The following is an 18,289-nucleotide window of genomic DNA, read 5'->3' on the forward strand; positions in this document are numbered from 1 at the left end:
AGTGTATATCTCACAACGCACATCAGGGCATGATACTTGGGTAATAATGTCTCCAGACACTGCACCTCTTTTTCTCAGCCATGTGCACAGCTCTGCATCTAGAATCTTAATTTCATCCCTTCTCCCTAGAGACCAGCTGTCTTGACTACTTGGGTTGGGACTTGTAAGACTAGGACTGGGGGTCAGAAGCACAAAGATACAGCTGTGAAAATGGGAGTATTTCACTTGTGTTTGCCATTATACTGCATCTCTCTACTGGAAATAATCTTTCTGCAGCTGACGTCTTCTCAGTCCAATCCAATCCAATGCATTTTCTCTCACCGGTGTGAACTCTGGACTACTGTACTATGTTCTGCATGGGGCTACCCTTGAAAATCATTTAGAAATAACCATTGGTGGAGAATGTGGCTGCTCTCTGACTTTGTGTTGTTAACCAATGGAGACATAATACTCCAGCTGTTCTCTTTTCCAGTTTTGGCTCCCAAAGAAAACAGCATTTACTGGGAGAGTAGCTAACCTGGTGGAGTGTGAAGGGTGCAGACTTCTCAAGCTAGGATCCAATTCTGCAAAGCCATGTTCATATGAGTAGACCTATGTCAAGAACTATTTTTATGCTGTATTTTATGTTTCATTATTTTTCTCACCACTTAGCTAGGTGCTCTACAAGCACACAGGGAGATGCAGCCTCTGCCCTGAAAGTTTATAATCTAGTTGACTACTCAGGAGAAGAAGGCCTGCTCCCATGAATATCCATTCTCTGTTTACTAGGTTCACAACCTTCTTGATCTTCACAAACCTTGGTCCTGACCATTCAGCTATGTCTGTCAGAAAAAGTCCTTTCTCACACAAACATGCCTATTGACTACAGTGGGCCTACAGCCATGAGTAAGGACTTTTGGTCAGTGAAAAGTTTTACAAGTCAAATACAGTCACGCTGTATTTGTTTTTCACTCTGTCTACTCTCTTCCATTTCATATACTGTGAGTTCATTGGATTGACTCCCTGCCCTTTCTCTGATCTTTTTTCCCCACAATTTATCCCAAGCAGAATAACACCCTGGCTTGACCTTTAGAACTCAGGATGTTCAAGTCTGTCCAAAAATAGACAAAATTCTTTTGACATTATTGTAAAGTGCCGTGAGGTTCTTGTTAGCTATTTGATGGTATTATTGATATTTTAAGATAAAGAATCTCCTCTATTTTTTCTGCAAGTACAATTCATTCATGGTACATTGAACGTGCACTCTGTGCACAGATAGTTGAGTATCAGACATAGCTGATCAAATAAAACCAACAAGTTAAATTCAACTCAATACTTTTCCCATTGCCTGTAAAGGAAATGAGATTTTTATAGATTTTGTCTGGGTATTTCTTCTTAGCTACAAACATAAGAATAAAACAGGAAGTTCGGTTGATTTACTTCCATCAAAATGGTAAAACAGATTGTAACAGGGGCCTGTCTCTGCCCAGAAACTTCACAGACTCCATCGGATGTGTTTTCAGTGAAACTTTATTTGGATACCCCTTCACCAATATCACCACAGTCCCCCATGCTCCTGCCTATTTATAATATTTGCCGAGCTTTAGGCTGTCTCAGCAGGACCTATGGGGAACAGAGATCTCGCTGTTCTGGAGCCTCTGTATGACTAGACTCAGCTAGCCCTGTTCCTGTTCCTCTTCCCCTCCCCCTGCTCTCTCCACCTGTGCTTCCATCCTGTGCCTCTTTTATCAGTCCTGTGCTGATGGGGCCAACTGAGTTCTTATCCCACCCAGCCCATCAGCTTGATCAGATAATTACTCCCAATCAGCTTCTCCTTGAGCACTAATTAGCACCCAGGTGATCAGAGTGCAGGCTCATCTACTTGCTCCCTGCACTCTGTCACACAGCTCAATAAACTTACTTCTGTAGTAAAACAAGTACCAACCCTTAAAAGGATGGGTGAAATTCTTGATCCATGGAAGTCAACGATAAAACTCCCCTTGACTTCAGTGTGGTCATCCTACATCACCCTACATCTCCACTGATCTCCACAACCACTAACAGCTCCAGAACTACCACACCTAATATGCTATCTTATGGTTCCATATAATACATAAGTATAAATGACGTACTTTTCATCAGAAAACTCCCCAAAACATTTGACTAACGTTATGAAAACAAAAATGGTTTCATCCACCATTAAAATGGTGAGAATTAAGAGTCCACAGCAACACTACGTAGCAGTTTAGGACAGGAAATTGTGAAGAATACTATCTTCAGGTGAAGGGTCAGGAGTGCCTTGTTTTTGCTGGAAAATGATACATCTAGAAACAAACTACACCGCTGTAGTTAAAAGAAGAAAAATATCTTTTTACAGACAGATGGCTGGAAGGATTTTCCATGAGTGCAGCTATATTTGTGCTCAGTGTTCACAGAACGGGGTTATTTCACACTGACTTGTCTACCGTTACCTGTAAGTTAACATGAGATATAACAAAGTAGAAGATAGGAGTACAGACTAGCTGATTTTAAGCAGCATGCATAGTAATGATAATATAGGCTATATTTTCTCAGCGCCAAGATACCCTAGGTGCAAAAAGAGTGGGAGGACCATCAGACAGCCATTTATGGTTTCCTGATTCTCAAGCGGCATGGCCCTGACTCCACTGACAGCTGGCTATTTCCCTTGTGACCATACAGCAGATGAGAAATGTTTTTAGTGGAGCTCTTCTCTGGTTTCTTCTCTCAACTCCCACTACTTAAATTCCCTATGCCGGGATAGCACTAGCTATGGCAGCTCCTCAATGGGCTAGTTGCAGCCAGATTAGGTTCCCTTTGCACCACTCACCTGCAAAGGGGACAGAACTGGGGCTGAGAATCAAGCCCACAGAATACACTTGATCTCAACACACTTTGCAAAGATGGCTAACCATTATTTCCCTCGTTTTATGGGTGGGGTAACTGAGACACTTTGGGTATGTTTACACAGTGAGTGGCAGCCCATGGCAGTGAGTCTCAGGGTATGTCTACACTGAAATTAAAAACCCACAGCTGGCTCATGACAACTCACTCAGACTCGTGGGGCTTAGGCTAAGGGGCTATTTAATTGTGCTGTAGACGTTCAGGCTCCAGGTGGAGCTCAGGCTCTAGAATCCTGCTAGGTGGGAGGGTCCCAGGCTCGGACTGCAGCCTGAGCCCAAACATCTACGCTGCAATTAAACAACTTTGGCCAAGCCCTACAAGCCTGAGTCAGCAGGCACGGGCCAGCTGTGCCATGTAGACATACACTCGGAGACTGGATCCACAGACTCAGGTGCGCGGGGCTCATCCTACAGCGCTCAAAATAGCTGGTAGATATTTTTGCTTGGGCTGAAGCTTGGGCTCTGAAGCCCACCTCCTCCCTAGGCTTCAGAGCCTCAGCTTCAGCCTGATCCACAACATCTACACAGCTATTTTTAGTGCCATAGGGCAGGCCATAGTCTGTTGACCCAGACCTGGAGACTCACTGCTGCAGGCTGCCTCTTGCTGTGTAGATGTACCCAAAAAAGAAAAGGCTCAAGTATGCAAAAATGCCCTCTAGTTTGGGATGCCTCAGGGCCGGGTTCCAGACTTCGGACACCCCAGATGTGTAATTCTAAGTATACAAAGATGGGGGCCCAAAACATTTAGAAAAGCTGCACTGTGAGAATACCAGGCCTGTAGAGTAAGTCAGCACCAGAGTGAGAAATAGAATCCGGAGTTAGAGCTCGTTGGGAATTTTCTGTCAGATAGAAAAATGCCCTTTTTGCAAATTCACATTTTTCAGCAGGAAAGGTTCAATTTTGACTAATTTTTTTTCCTTGGGGGGCTTTTCCTTCCAGGGCTTCCAGAAAACCCCCTCGCTGCCTACAGGGATAAAAGGTAGAAGCTGGGCACAAGAAGGCACTTGCAGCAAACATCCCTGGAGGCTGCAGTATTTGTGTTTCATGAAGGTTAAAAGCTTGTGAGAAGAACTGTTTATTTTAAAGTATGCAAAGAATGATGATATTGGTCAAGGAAGTGATTTATAATCTCTGGGCTGGAGCACATGTCATTGCTTCAAACATGAATCTCAATTATTGCTCCAGTCTCCTCCTCCTCTTGCTGCTTCTGCTGCTGCTTTTTATGCCAGTTGAGTGATATGTCAGTTTATTAACCTCACTTGTAAAATCTAGCCCTTGAGTGTAATGAAGATCTCTCCTTTATCTGCATATAAAGAAGATTACATTGCTACATTAGCTAACAGACTCTTCCACTGTAAGCTCTGTTTTAGGTCCTCCTGATCCTGCACTGAGATACACACAGGCACACATCTCATTGCAGGTTTGGTGCCTTACCGGGACCCTATCCACCAATATGCTGGTGCAGCACCTAGCACAATAGGGCTCCTGATTCTGACTGGAGCCTCTTGGCATTACCAAAACAGGAATAAGTCAAGCGATAGTAAAGCATATCGAAGTGATATGCATGCTTAATCAATAACTCTTCTTAATAAATTCCAAGTTGTTTAACTTATTGTCAACATCTCAGTTCTGCCCACACACACATATCATTCACCATTCTCTCAAAGTATCCTTCAACAGAGCTAGCAAAAGAGGCTAGTGTTAAGAATGGGGTTGGTTGGGTGGTAGGGGAGGATGTCACTGTGCTCAATGGCAAAACATGTGAAAAGCCGGCTCTCGTAACATGCACAGATAAGGCCTAAAATTTCAACCTTGTCCAGTCATTTTTGGAGGTCTCCAATTTTTGGAGTACACCATGGAACACCTAGGGCTTGAAGTTCCATGCATGAAAGGCAGAATAGAGAGAAGCAGGAGAAAGGGGGGGGTGGGAGAGCAATATACTGCAGCAATATGGAGTAGGGTAGAGTATTATGCAGATGTTCCGAAGGAATTAAAGAAAGAGAGGCTGGAAATGGTAGGAATGAGATAGATGCCATGAGGCCACCACAGTCACAACTGGGGCGGTGGGTGACTAAGAGATGGAGGAGAAGACTCCATGGGCTAGAGTCACAAGGGGGACTTAGGTGCCTAAAGGAGCAGTTGGGCACCAGAGACATTCACAAACCCACCTAACCCTGCCACCTAACCCTGTAGACACCCAATTTGCCAGTGGTAAAGACACTTAAATTTCATCCAGTGGGTATCTACAAAACCATCTAAGTGCTGACAGCACAGAGCAGCTTGGCAGCTAAATCATGCCTAAACCCCAGCAGGATTCTCAAACTAGATGTTCCTCTGCTATGTCCCCTGTGAAGTCTGATCTGGCAGGCGTGCTCTGAGCTCACCTAACCCCTACTACCAGAGAAGAAGGTGATGGTAGTGATCCTTCATACCAAATAGCCCCATAGTTAGAGCTCTCACATGGGATGTGAGAAACCCAGTTTAAATCCCCACTCTGCCCAAGTAGGAGCAGGGACTTGGGTGTAAGGGTGCGGGGAGAGGGGCAGGTCCATCTCCTCCTTAGCATTTCATGTGACAGGACTGACATAGCTTAGATGCCTAACTCCAGATGAGGGGTCATAGCTGTGAATCCCAACCAGAGATAAGTATCCCTCTCCAGCCTGGAGTTAGGTGTCTAACTGCTTGAGAAGCAGAGCTTTGGCCACACCGCTCTACTCAGCATTTCTTAGTGGCTAAATTAGGAGGTTCTCTGCTTAGTGTGCTGGCTTCAGTGAATCTCTTGTTTAGGTGCTTAACTCTCCCCAGGCCTGCTATACAGTGCCTGGTGCCTACCATGGGGCTGCGAATTCCATTAGGAAGCAGGGCCCCTAAAAGTAAGGGGCTGCAATGCTCGGTGTTGTGACACCAAAGTCCCCCTTGTGACTATCGCCCCACATGAGAGGGCAAGAGCATAGTTGGAGTCTGGAGAAGAGTTGTAATAGTGGAAATAGGTGACAGGAGTGGGAAATGTTGGGAAGGCAAGAGGAACTGGAGGTGAAGAAGGTAGGACAGAGAGGAACCATGGCTTCTCCTGACCACTAATAAACATTTCTTCAACAATTAATTAATTAATTCAATTGAATCCTTGAAGAAATGTGTGTTTTCCACAGAAACTGATGTATTTTCCATACATCAGAGTGCGACGATGAATCTGGCTTCAGGCCAGACTAGTCTGTGGTTTTGTAACCTGCTGTGGCACGATTCTTTCCCTGCTTCTGCCTTGCTCCAAGGGTGGTTATAATCTGCTACTTGTCTGTACCCATGGCCGCTACACTGGTGAGAGTAGAGCCCACACTTCACCCACCCACTTACTTGGGTGGGGAGGAGGGCAACCCTAGCAGTGAACATTGTACACCCTCTTGTTCCTCTACATCTGGACTCAAAATATGGGAAGGCCACATGGCAGATAAAGTCTTACTTATACCCCTGCATAATCATGTAGCCTGGCCTATATTCTGGCCCTTAAGGATTTAGGATGAAATTTGGTCATGGTTGCTGTGGGAGGAATGCTATGTTTATTCACTCACTAACACCCCTAACTCCCACAGTCACCTGAAGATTACTCACTGCCTTTACCAAAGAGCCTCCCTCCCCGAAAACAACACCACAAGAGCTAACCCACATTTATAAATGACTGTACTTACTTTACCGCATTCTCTGCTGAGCAAATCTTTCATTTTGTCGGCTAATTTCTTTTTAATGTACTGACTGCTATTATTGCTTGATAGTGATAAAAGACCTGAAGCAATTCAGAGAATTCAAGAGGAAAAAAAATCTTTGTTGGATGGGGGAGCATATTTAATGCACGCAGAAGGTGTTAATTAAAAATCCCTACATCTGACATTATAGCCCTCAAATCATGAGTACTTTGAGTCCTGAATGTCTCAGTTATCATCATAGAATATATCTGCCATGGCACACATTTCTTTCCCCTCAGGCATAAGTATAAAATTAAAAATAGGCATTTGGAACTAGAATGCTTTGATCTAATTGAATTCGTTGCCGGATCAAATCCTAATGTATCCACAATTTGCTGATCTCATCCCTCCCTTCTGGCAAATGATACTAATGGACACTTTAACCTACTAAGAGATTAGCTATAAAGTAAGCTGCTTGTTCAGTGCATGACGTATCATCATACTAGTCCCAGCAAAAAGTCAAATCTGCATGTATTGTAAATAACACAGAAAGAATCAACACCATTAAAATTTGGAAGGTATTTTTGCCTCATGTTTTTCTTTTGCTGGTTGGTGCACACTGCACTGTCTAAAGTTGCAAATCAATTAGTTTGGAAACGATTTTTTTTAATCCCTCTCCTCTGTGGATCCAATTTCTTTTCTGTTTGGAGAATTCTTTTGTCATGAGAACAGTTTGCAGTGGAGAAATGCTGAATATTAAGTCTGCAATCTAATAAAGAGCAACACATATCTGGGTTACATTGAAAACAAAAATATATATGTTTTTCAAAACAGGAAAATTGTAAGCAAAAATTATATTTGTGTTTTTTCACCCCAAAGATTTTTACTAGGAAACAGTGAATTTTGCAAATGAAAATAGGCACCAGTCATCAGTGGAAGAAGCATATGGATTCTGAAATAGCAAAGCAAAGGAACATTAAAAGTTTGGCATAGAAAAGATGGGTGAGTAATTTAAGCCCACTCAGGAACAAGTGTGATTTGTTCATAAAACTGTTATGAAAAAAATTGCTACAATTGTTCCTCTGGTAAATAAAAATTACCATAGCAACACCATCTTCAAATAAGGCATATTTTAGCTGAGAAAAGTTTCTCTACAATGTTTTTCTCTTACAGTGCACTTCTTTACAATACTATTCTCTTTTTAAAATAAATTTTATATACAATCCTATGTGTTTCCTGGTATTCATTCTACACATTGCTCTTTGGACTGTCCCTTAGCCTTAACCTGAAAAGACTGCCTAGAGCAGGGGTGGCCAACCTGTGGCTCTGGAGAAACATGCGGCTCTTCAGATGTTAATATGCGACTCCTTGCATAGGCACCGACTCCGGGGCTGGAGCTACAGGTGCCAACTTTCCAATGTGCTGAGGGTGCTTACTGCTCAACCCCTGGCTCTGCCACAGGCCCTGTCCCCACTCCACCCCTTCCTGCGCCCTTCCCTGAGCCTGCCGTGCCCTCGCTCCTCCCCCTCCTCCCCAGAACCTCCTGCACACCACAAAACAGCTGATTGGGAGGTGTAGGGAGGGAGAGGGAGGCACTGATCAGCGGGGCTGCCAGTGGGTAGGAGGCAATGGAAGCAGGGAGTGGGGAGCTGATGGGGGGCTGCTGATGTATTACTGTGGCTCTTTGGCAATTGTACATTGGTAAATTCTGGCTCCTTCTCAGGCTCAGGTTGGCCACCCCGGCCTGCAGGATGAGAATATAGCTCAGTCTTCATACTTAATAATCCCTAATCTTCTTCACTGACACAGTTAAACTGGGCCAGTTCTGACGGTGATTTTTGTGATGTGGACAATTAGTAAACAGTTATCCAACAGTCATAAAGCCATCTAATACTCACTTGTGGGTTGGATTCTAAATGGTGTCTTAGAAGCGAATGGCTTTATAGCCAATTATAAATACTGAATAAATGTGCTTGTACATTCCATTTTTTTAAGAGAGAGAAGGTGGTGTGACAGATCCAGACCAGTGGGGTACAGGAGTCTGGTAGAGGGCAAATATACTGGTCACTGGATGAGTAGTTTTCTGTTCCCTGAGTGACCAGAGAAGGGGCTGCACTAGAGTAATCAGGAACCTGCTAGAACCAGTTAAGGCAGGCAGGCTAATTAGGACACCTGGAGCCAATTAAGAAGAAACTGCTAGAATCAATTAAGGCAGGCGAATCAGGGCACCTGGGCTTTAAAAAGGAGCTCACTTCAGTTTGTGGTGTGAGTGTGAGGAGCTGGGAGCAAGAGGTGCAAGGAGCTGAGAGTGAGAGGGTGTGCTGCTGGAGGACTGAGGAGCACAAGCATTATCAGACACCAGGAGGAAGGTCCTGTGGTGAGAATAAGGAAGGTGTTTGGAGGAGGCCATGGGGAAGTAGCCCAGGGAGTTGTAGCTGTCATGCAGCTGTTACAGGAGGCACTATAGACAGCTGCAGTCCACAGGGCCCTGGGCTGGAACCCGGAGTAGAGGGTGGGCCTGGGTTCCCCCCAAACCTCCCAATTGACCTGGACTGTGGATTCTTCCAGAGGGGAAGGTCTCTGGGCTGTTCCCCAACCCATATGGTGATCTCTGAGGCAAGAAAATCTGCCAATAAGCGCAGGACCCACCAAGATAGAGGAGGAACTTTGTCACAGTGGATATTCCAGATATTTACATAGTGAAGGGGAGCTGCTAATTGTTTGTGTTTAAACACAAAGTTCTAGACTGTTGAATTTAACCACAAGCCCTGAGTAAGGGATGGTTTGGACTCAGACTGTCCAAGAAGGCAACAGGAGATTGAACCTCAGTGGTTTTCAAAATTTATTGATTGGAAACACATCTTAAATTTCTTTAAAATTCTAAGTCAGACCTTCCCAAATGAAAAAGTCTCTAATCTCCATTAGATTCACTTGCTGTGGGGTTGATGGAAAAGGAATTGAACATCATGGTTGAAAAGTGCATCTCAGACAAGCACATAGTGGCAAAGAACAATACTAACATGGTTTGTGATCAGTCATGGAGACGCTTTCTCTATAAGCAACAAGAACTTGTCCATTAAACTTGTCCATTAAACTTTGGACCTAGTTCTTCCTGGGGATGCACTGGTTTTATACCTATGTAAATCCACTGAACTCAACAGAATTTCACCAGCATAAAACTGGTGGATGTAACAAAGTTGAGAATCAAAGACTGTGTATCTTTAGTATATGGTCCATATTTATCTTGACTAGCTCTTCTTGCATCTTTATCACCCAAGCAGATGCATATGTCAATGGGTTTCTCACCCCCTCAATCCCTATTATCTGGAGTAAGGGAAAAGAGCATCCAAACAGCTCTTCAAGAGTATAGAGGTGACCAGTAATTACTGCCACTGACAGGTCTGAACTTTGGCTCCACTTCAGCAGCTAATGGAAACATATTTAGTGTACCTGCATCCATATGTTGTCTCCACAAGGTTATTTCAACCTGAAACCTTCTATCTATTCTATGCTTAGTTGTTTCAGATGTCCAAAAATATCAGCAAGGTTAACCTACTTAGCACAGCAAAAATCTGTGAGGAAAAAATCAACGAACATTGATTCCTTCAACTTGAAGATTATCTCAAGTTCATCTCTTACTTCATAACCTCTACAAGGATCTTTTCTCAATAAAGACATCCTGCTTCTGTTAGATAAGAGTAAGCTCTGATACCCTGCCCCATTTCTCCACATAGTAAGACAAAAGTAGGGTAAAGTATGTGTGCTGATGCAGTTTACCAATTTCCCATTTTGATCAATCTTTTTTTTCCAGTTCTTTGGACATTATTTTGACCATAAGAGATTCTCTGTCTCAATGCCCTGAGTTACCAAAATGAGCACTGAAACAAACACAAATTTGATTGCAAATGCTCCATCTATGCAAACAGCAATATATCACTGGACTAAAGAAGAATTTGTTGCTTTTACACACTGGCATTTGTCTCACAGAACTGGTTTGCTCTGGTTATTCACTTCAGCAGCTCTTTCAATAAAAGAAGGAAATTCTCATCCACAAATCTTACAATCAGCTGAGTGTGGTCACTTATATCCAGTGACTCGATCAACTGAATTTCAAATCTTCTGTCTGATATTGCTTCCCTGCTACCCAGACTTCTACATCATAGACTCAGAGAAAAGTAGGGCTGGAAGGGATCTAGAGAAGTCATCAAGTCCAGCCCCCTGAACAAAGGCAAGACCAAGTAAACCTAGAGCACCTCTGGCAGGTGTTTTTTCAAGTGTTTTTAAAAACCTCGCATGATGGGGATTCCACAGCTTCCCATGGAAGCCTGTTACAGAGCTTAACTACCATTCCTAATATCTAACGTAAATCTCCCTTGCTGTGGATTAAGCCCATCACTTCTTGTCCTACCTTCAGTAGACATGGAGAACAGCTGATCATTGTCCTGTCTTTAACAGTCCTTAACACATTTGGAGATTGCTATCAGGTCCCCCCTCAATCTTCTTTTCTCAAGACTAAACATGTCCAGTTTTTGTAACTGTTCCTCACAGGTCAGGTTTTCTAAATATTATAAATTTTGTTGCACTCTCACAGCTGTTAATATGCCCCAGAATGATATTAGCCTTTTTTGCACTGTTTTGTTCACTCATATTCAATTTGTGATCCGCTATAACCCTCAGATCCTTTTCAGCAGTACTACCACCTAACCAGTTATTCCCCATTTTGTAACTGTGAAATCGATTTTCCCTTCCTAACTGTAGTACTTTGCACTTGACTTTATTGAATTTCATCTTGTTGATTTCAAACCAATTCTCTAATTTGTCAAGGCCATTTTGAATTCTAATCCTGTCTTCCAAAGTCCATGCAACCCCTCCTAGCTTGGTGTCCCTGACACTGGTAGACCAGGTGCCAGCTCATTCCAAGGTCCAGGGCCTCACTGAACAGTGACAAACGCATAGCTGTGGGTTAATATAAGAATGTATTTGTAAGTTGCTGCATGCATTAATCCTACTTATAATACCTTTATCCCATTGTCATGCTGTCTAGAGTGGATCATGACCGTGAGTGCCAACTTCAAGGCAAGTATCAAGAGGTAGCCGTGTTAGTCTGTATCCACAAAAACAACAAGGAGTCTGGTGGCACCTTAAAGACTAACAGATTTATTTGGGCATAAGCTTTTGTGGGTAAAAAAACCTCACTTCTTCAGATGCAACTTCTTCAGGGCAGACTGTCAAGAACCAGGGCAGAGACCCCAAACTGGTGATATGTTCTATAATTGGATTTCACCGACACAGTAACAAATGTGAACTCCTAAAGCCCTATAACAGTCTTACCATGGAGTCACAGGCAGTCCCAATGGGCATTCCAGTCTATCTTTCCACCCAAGCAAGCTGGGCTTAATGGTAGAGGGTTGTTATGCACCAAAGATCATAAAATATTCAGGTTGCTTCCAGTCCCAAGAAAACAGTGACTTACCCCACGTCAATTTGTACCTTAGATCTCTCAACAAAGACAATGCTTTTAGCCAGTCCTGTAATAAACTAACAAAAGTTTTATTAACTAGGGAAAAGAAATGAGATTGCTTTAACCTTGTAAAACCAGGTAAACATATACACAAATGAGTTGCAATCTATGGTTTTAAAAGGTGATAGTTGCAGTAATCTGGCAGCTCTGAATGTCTTTTAGGGCTAACCCAGGTTGACCTTGGGGATCTCTGCTTCTGTTTCATAGCTCCAGCCCTGTGAGAGTCCAAAAGAGATGAAAAATTTTCTTGTCAGCCATTTTTATTTCCTTCTCCCAGAATTCAAGCTGATGGGATGTATCCTTTTGCACATAGCCTCTTCATAGGTGTGAGGGGGCAATTAACAAAGACTTTGTATTGTAAGGTCCCCAATGGCACATTTAGTTTTGATAGGTCTTCTTGCTGATTAGAAGACAATCCCTCCTCACTGGGTTCAGTTTCATACCATAACACATCATTATAAGTCCAATACTCATCTTAACCATACTAACTCACATGTGAAACAGACTGGTTTCCAGCAATGAATTTGTCAGCGGTCAGCTGAGGCCTTAAGTCTTGGTGAGGGCTGGCACCTCCTCTGCCAGCATCACACCCATGCTATAAAATAATTAAGTGTTTGCTCTATAACTGTAAAATCTTTGTTCTGAAATCCGTAACTCACCAAAAAGGAAAAAAAAGTCACCTAATGCAAAATGCTGGATTCCTACAGAATGTGTCATCTCCTGTCCATCAGGAAGGACTGTTGAATCCAAATGGGCCATTGTGGAACAAAGGCTTTGTCGATTGTCCCCCACTCCACTCCACGCCATCCCACCCCTTCCCCTATGCAGAAGGGCTCATCTCAACAGCTTGGACTTTAGGGGGAAAGGGAATAGAAATACCTGACCAGAAGGAATTAGAGTGTCAGTCTGGACTCTGAGGGGGAAAGATCCCTAAACATAAACTGATCAACTTGGGTTAGCCCTAAAGGACATATAGAGCTGCTTATCATAGAAGCTTCTATTACCTTTTGAACTTAAGACTGTATCTCATTTGTGTGCGTATGTTTACCTGCTTTAACCTTGTAACATTTCTTTTCTCTGGTTAATAAACCTTTATTTAGTTTCTACAGGATTGGCTACAAGTGTTGTCTTTGGTTTGAGAGCTGAGTACAATTGACCTGGTCCTTTGTGACTGGGAGTAACCTGAATATTATTGTGATTTGTGTGTGTGTGTGTGTGTGTGTGTGTGTGTGTGTGTGTGTGTGTGTGTGTGTGTGTGTGAAGGGACCATCTACCATTAAGTCCAGCTTGCCTGGGTGGCAAGATAGATCGAAATGCCTCAGGGGACTGCCTGTGATTCCATGGTAAGACTGCTATAGTGCTTTAGGAGTTCACACTTGTTACTAGGTTGGCAAAATTGAATTATAGAACTTACAACCAGTTTGGGGGGTTTTGCCCTGCTTCCTGACAGTCTGCCATGAGGTTGGCATTCACAGTTGTGAGCCACTCCAGACAACATGACAGGGTCATTTGCAAAGGTTATAAGCATACTCTCTACTCCAGTATCTAAGTCATTAATAAAAATACTGAATAGTACTGGACCCAGGACTGACCCCTGTGGGACCCCACTAGCTACACCTCCCATTTTGACAGTGAACCATTGATAACTACTCTTTGAGTACGGTCTTTCAATCAGTTGTGCATCCACCTTATAGTACTTTTCTCTACGCCACCTTTCCCTAGCTTGCTTATAGGAATGTCATGTGGGACTATTTCAAAAGCCTTACTAAAATCAAAATAAATTATGCTGACTGCTTCCCACGCATTTATGAGGCCATTAACCTTGTCAAAGAAGGAAATTAGGTTGGTTTGGAATGACTCATTCTTGACAATTCCATGCTGGCTAATCCTTATACTCCTATTATTCTCTAGGTGCTTACAAATGGATTGTTTAATACTTTGTTCCAGTATCTTTCCAGGTATGGAAATTAGGGTGGCTGGTCCATAATTTCCTGATTCCTCTTTGTTCCCCTTTTAAAAAATAGGAACTATGTTTGCCCTTCTCCAGTCCTCTGGGACCTCACCCATCCTCCATGAGCTCTTGAAGATAACTGGTATAGTTTTGAGATTGCTTCAGCTAATTCTTTAAGTACCCTAAGATGAATTTCATCAGGCCCTGCTGACTTGAATATGTCTCACTTATCTAAATATTCTCTAACCTGTTCTTTCCCTACTTTGGTTTGTGTTCCTCCCCGCTTGTTGTTAATATTAATTGTGTTGACTGTCTGGTCACCATTAACCTTTTTAATGAAGACAAAAGCAAAACAAGCAAAATGTATCTGGAGACTTGTCTTCAACAGACTGACTTGCATTACTGGACAAATAGAACTTGAACAATATCTTTAAGTGCATTGCTTCCTACCATCACTTTCACAGTATCTTTACATGCAAGTAAGATAAGTGACTCTATGATGATGTAAAATTATTTCATCTTTGCCATGAGTTGAGTGACAAGATAATTTGCCTTTTCAGATAACTTCACAGTGTTGAACATCAGTTTGGACTGTTGCAGTTGTGAATGTAGCAAGTGTTTGAAGTTTTTCACATCTTTCCCCTGCCACAAAGAGTTTTGTTATGAAATAACATTGCATTTTGCTTGGGAAAATTTTGAAGAGTGGTTTCAGTTCAAGATGGCAGCTGTTAGAGTATGGTGTGGATTACATTCTTGTCTTATGGAAATCTTACATTTGTTCTTTTTGTTTTTTTCCATACACACAAAGCAAACATACTTTGAGTCTGAGTGACTTTCCTTTCAGATTAATGACAACAACAAAACAAGTGAGAACAAGTGTAACTTTTCCCATGAGAGAGCATTTGGATTTAAATAGTTTTCCAAAACCGAGGGCCTCCAGGCAGGTTGGTAGTAGGCAGATGCTTTAGAAAAACAAAGGGGCAGCACTCAGAAAATACAATCATGATATCTACATAGCTATATATAAGACAAAACTGAAAGCCACTTTAGTCTTCCCTGTACCACTTTTTTACTCCTTCTCCTTGTTTCTCACATCTACTATCCACCCAACTCCTCCCCATCAATCTTCCTCTGATATCCTCTCTCGTCCTCTCCTCTCAGTCTCCCACACTCTTCCTCAGAGACTTCAACTTCCACGTTAATGACCCTTCCAACCCCTTACTGCAGGCTTCCTTGCCCTCACATCTTCATTCAACCTGCAGCCCTGGTCCAACTCTCCCATTCACCAGAAGGGCTGTTCATTTTACTTCATCTTCACCAATCACTGCGCTCGCTCTCTCTCTCTCTCTCTCTCTCTGATTTCTCTGTTGGTGAGGTCACCCTCTCCAACTATCACCTTGTCACTTTCAGCATTGCCTATCACCCCTCACCCCACCACACACACACACACCTGTCACTTGGCCTTTCTACAACTTCCAATCTATCAGCATTGATGACTTCTCATCTGCTCTCTGGTCCTGGATTTCCCCAACGCATTTGCTTTCATTCCACATGACCTTGTGATTGAAAGCTTGTGTTTTATGGGATTAACAGACACAAGGCTGTTTATAGAGGGGTCATCTAAGGATCAGTTCTTGGTCCAATGCTATTTAATATATTTTTAATCAGCAATTTAGATAATGCTATAAAATCATTATTGGTAAAATCTGCAGATCAGACAAAGATTGGTGAGGTAGTAAATAATGCGGACAGCTCACACTGTCCTCATACTGTTATAGAGTGATCTGAATCACTTGGTTAAATGGTCACAATTCAACAAAATGGGCTTTAATACAGCCAAATGCAAGATAATATACCTGGGCACAAGAATGCAGGTTATATGTACAGGATGGGGAATTGTATCTCGGAAAGCAGTTCTCAGAGAAGGACCTAGGGGTCATTGTAGACAATTGCCTCCATATGAGAGGTGGCAAAAAAGGCTCATGTGATCCTTGGATTTATAAAAAGGGGAAAATCAAGTAGAAGGAGGAAGTGATCTTTCCTCTGCACACTGCACTGGTAAGACCATTACTAGAAAACTGTGTCCACTTCTGGTGTCCACACTTCAAGGAGGATGTAGAAATACTGGTGAGAGTTCAAAGGAAGGCCACAAAAATGGAGAACCAGCCTTATAATGTGAGGCTTAAGGAGCTCGACTTATTCATTTTACTGAAGAGAAGACTGAAAGGTGATTTGATCATTGTGTATAGGTACTTACACATGGAAAAGATATCCGATAGTGGTGACTTTTCAGTCTTGTTGACAAAGGCATAACAAGATCCAATGGCTGAAAGTTTAAGTTAGATAGGATTTTTTTTCACAACTAAATTTATCTGTGAGAGTAATTAAACATTAGAACATCTTACCAGGGAAGATGCAGAATTCACTATCACTTGGAGTCTTTAAAATGAGATTAGCTATCTTTTTAGAAGGTATGTTTTAATCCTGCTTCTGGGAGAAGTCCTGCAGCCCATGTATGCAGAAGACTGGAGAGACTGGATAGTCATAGAGGTCCCTTTTGGTCTTGGAATTTGTATATCTATGAATCTCCCTGTTCATTCCCTTCAGTTATAGACTATGGGGAGAATAGGATTGCCTGCATTGCCCCCCAACATGCTCATCACTCTTGCAGCTCTGCATTAAGATAATGACTACAATCAAATCTCATGCTTCAGGACCTGCAGGGGCAAGGAAGGAATTTTTTCCTTAATGCACAATTGGCTGGCTATATTATGGGTTTGCTTTTTTCGCCTACTTCTGAAGCAATAGAGATGGGCCACAGCTGGAGGCAGGATGCTAGATGGGGCAGGCAAGTGCTCTGAGGTGGTAAAGAGAATCCTCTTTCTAGACGCTTGACTGGTGTGTCTTGCTCACATGCTCGGGACATACTGATCACCAGATTTGGGGTTGGGAAGGAATTTTGCCTGAGGTCAGATTGGCAGGGACCTTGGGGGACAATTACTTTCCTCTGTAGGATGGAGAGTGGATTGCTTGCTGGGATCATCTAGGCATATCTCACCTAATTGATTCCCTACTATTGCAGGGGACTCTGGTATTGGTGGCACCTCAGTCTTTTCAGTTTTCTGCCTGTGACATATAGATTAGTCTCCTGAGGAATTAAATGCTTTAATCTGACTAAAGTCTTTGGGCTTAATAATGGGGTATCTGGGTGAAATTTAATGGCCTGTGATATATGGGAAGTCTGCTTAAATGACTTGATGGTGGTCCCTTCATAGAGGTTAAAGCTAGAAATTATGAAAGGTCTTTTCCACACAGTGTGGTTATTTAGAAAGGAGTAAAATATGATACTGTTTTATATAGTAACTTTTTATATGCAAAAAAAACCACAGCACAAAATCACAATGTAAACAAAGAACTGTACTTTGCAAATAATATTTTTGAATGCATTTCTAGGATTCTAATTCTATAAGGCACCTTAAAAATATCAAGCCAAACTAAATAGCAGCTATCGAGATTCTTTTTAAATTCTAAGAATGACTTTGCTCTGTGGATTTTGTTTTGATACTAGAATAAAACGGCACTGTGTAATTTTATTTTTTTCATTTGTAATTGCCCTATTGCTTTTGAGAATAATGGCACTCTATTATTGCATGTGAGCTGCATTCATTATGTTACATTATCTAAATTTGTGCAGATAGTATAAGGCCTCATGCAACTTACAAAGGGACAAAATGTTCATATTTCTTTCAGTTACATGAGTTTGAATGTAATGCACACAAACAAAGACATTTGCACTTTTCTTTTTTCTAATTAGAAAATTTACAATTAATTATGTGGTTTAAAGTATGATGTATTTTGTTAACATGCTGCTTTGATTTAATTATCAGCACCATAGGTTACTTTTTTTTTCTATTCTAACATGTATTCAAAAGACAAATATATAACACACATGCACATATATAACACACATGCACATATATAACACCCATCCTATAATGTATGTTTTTTATTGTGGTTGCTAATTTAGACCCAGATTGTCACAGAAATACAAGTCTACTTGTACCCTCTAAAGCACCCCCACTTTTGATAGCATCCCTACTGGGGGCCTGAGCCAAAGCCCATGCACATTTTTGCCGTTGATTTCAATGAGCATTGGATCGGGCTTCAAGTTCAGAACCTCCCTCATGTGCCTGTGCAATTCCGTACTGCACAGCTACATATGTTTGCAACCTTAACTTGC

Source organism: Chrysemys picta, chromosome 1, assembly GCF_011386835.1.
Source record: "Chrysemys picta bellii isolate R12L10 chromosome 1, ASM1138683v2, whole genome shotgun sequence".
NCBI lineage: Eukaryota > Metazoa > Chordata > Testudines > Emydidae > Chrysemys > Chrysemys picta.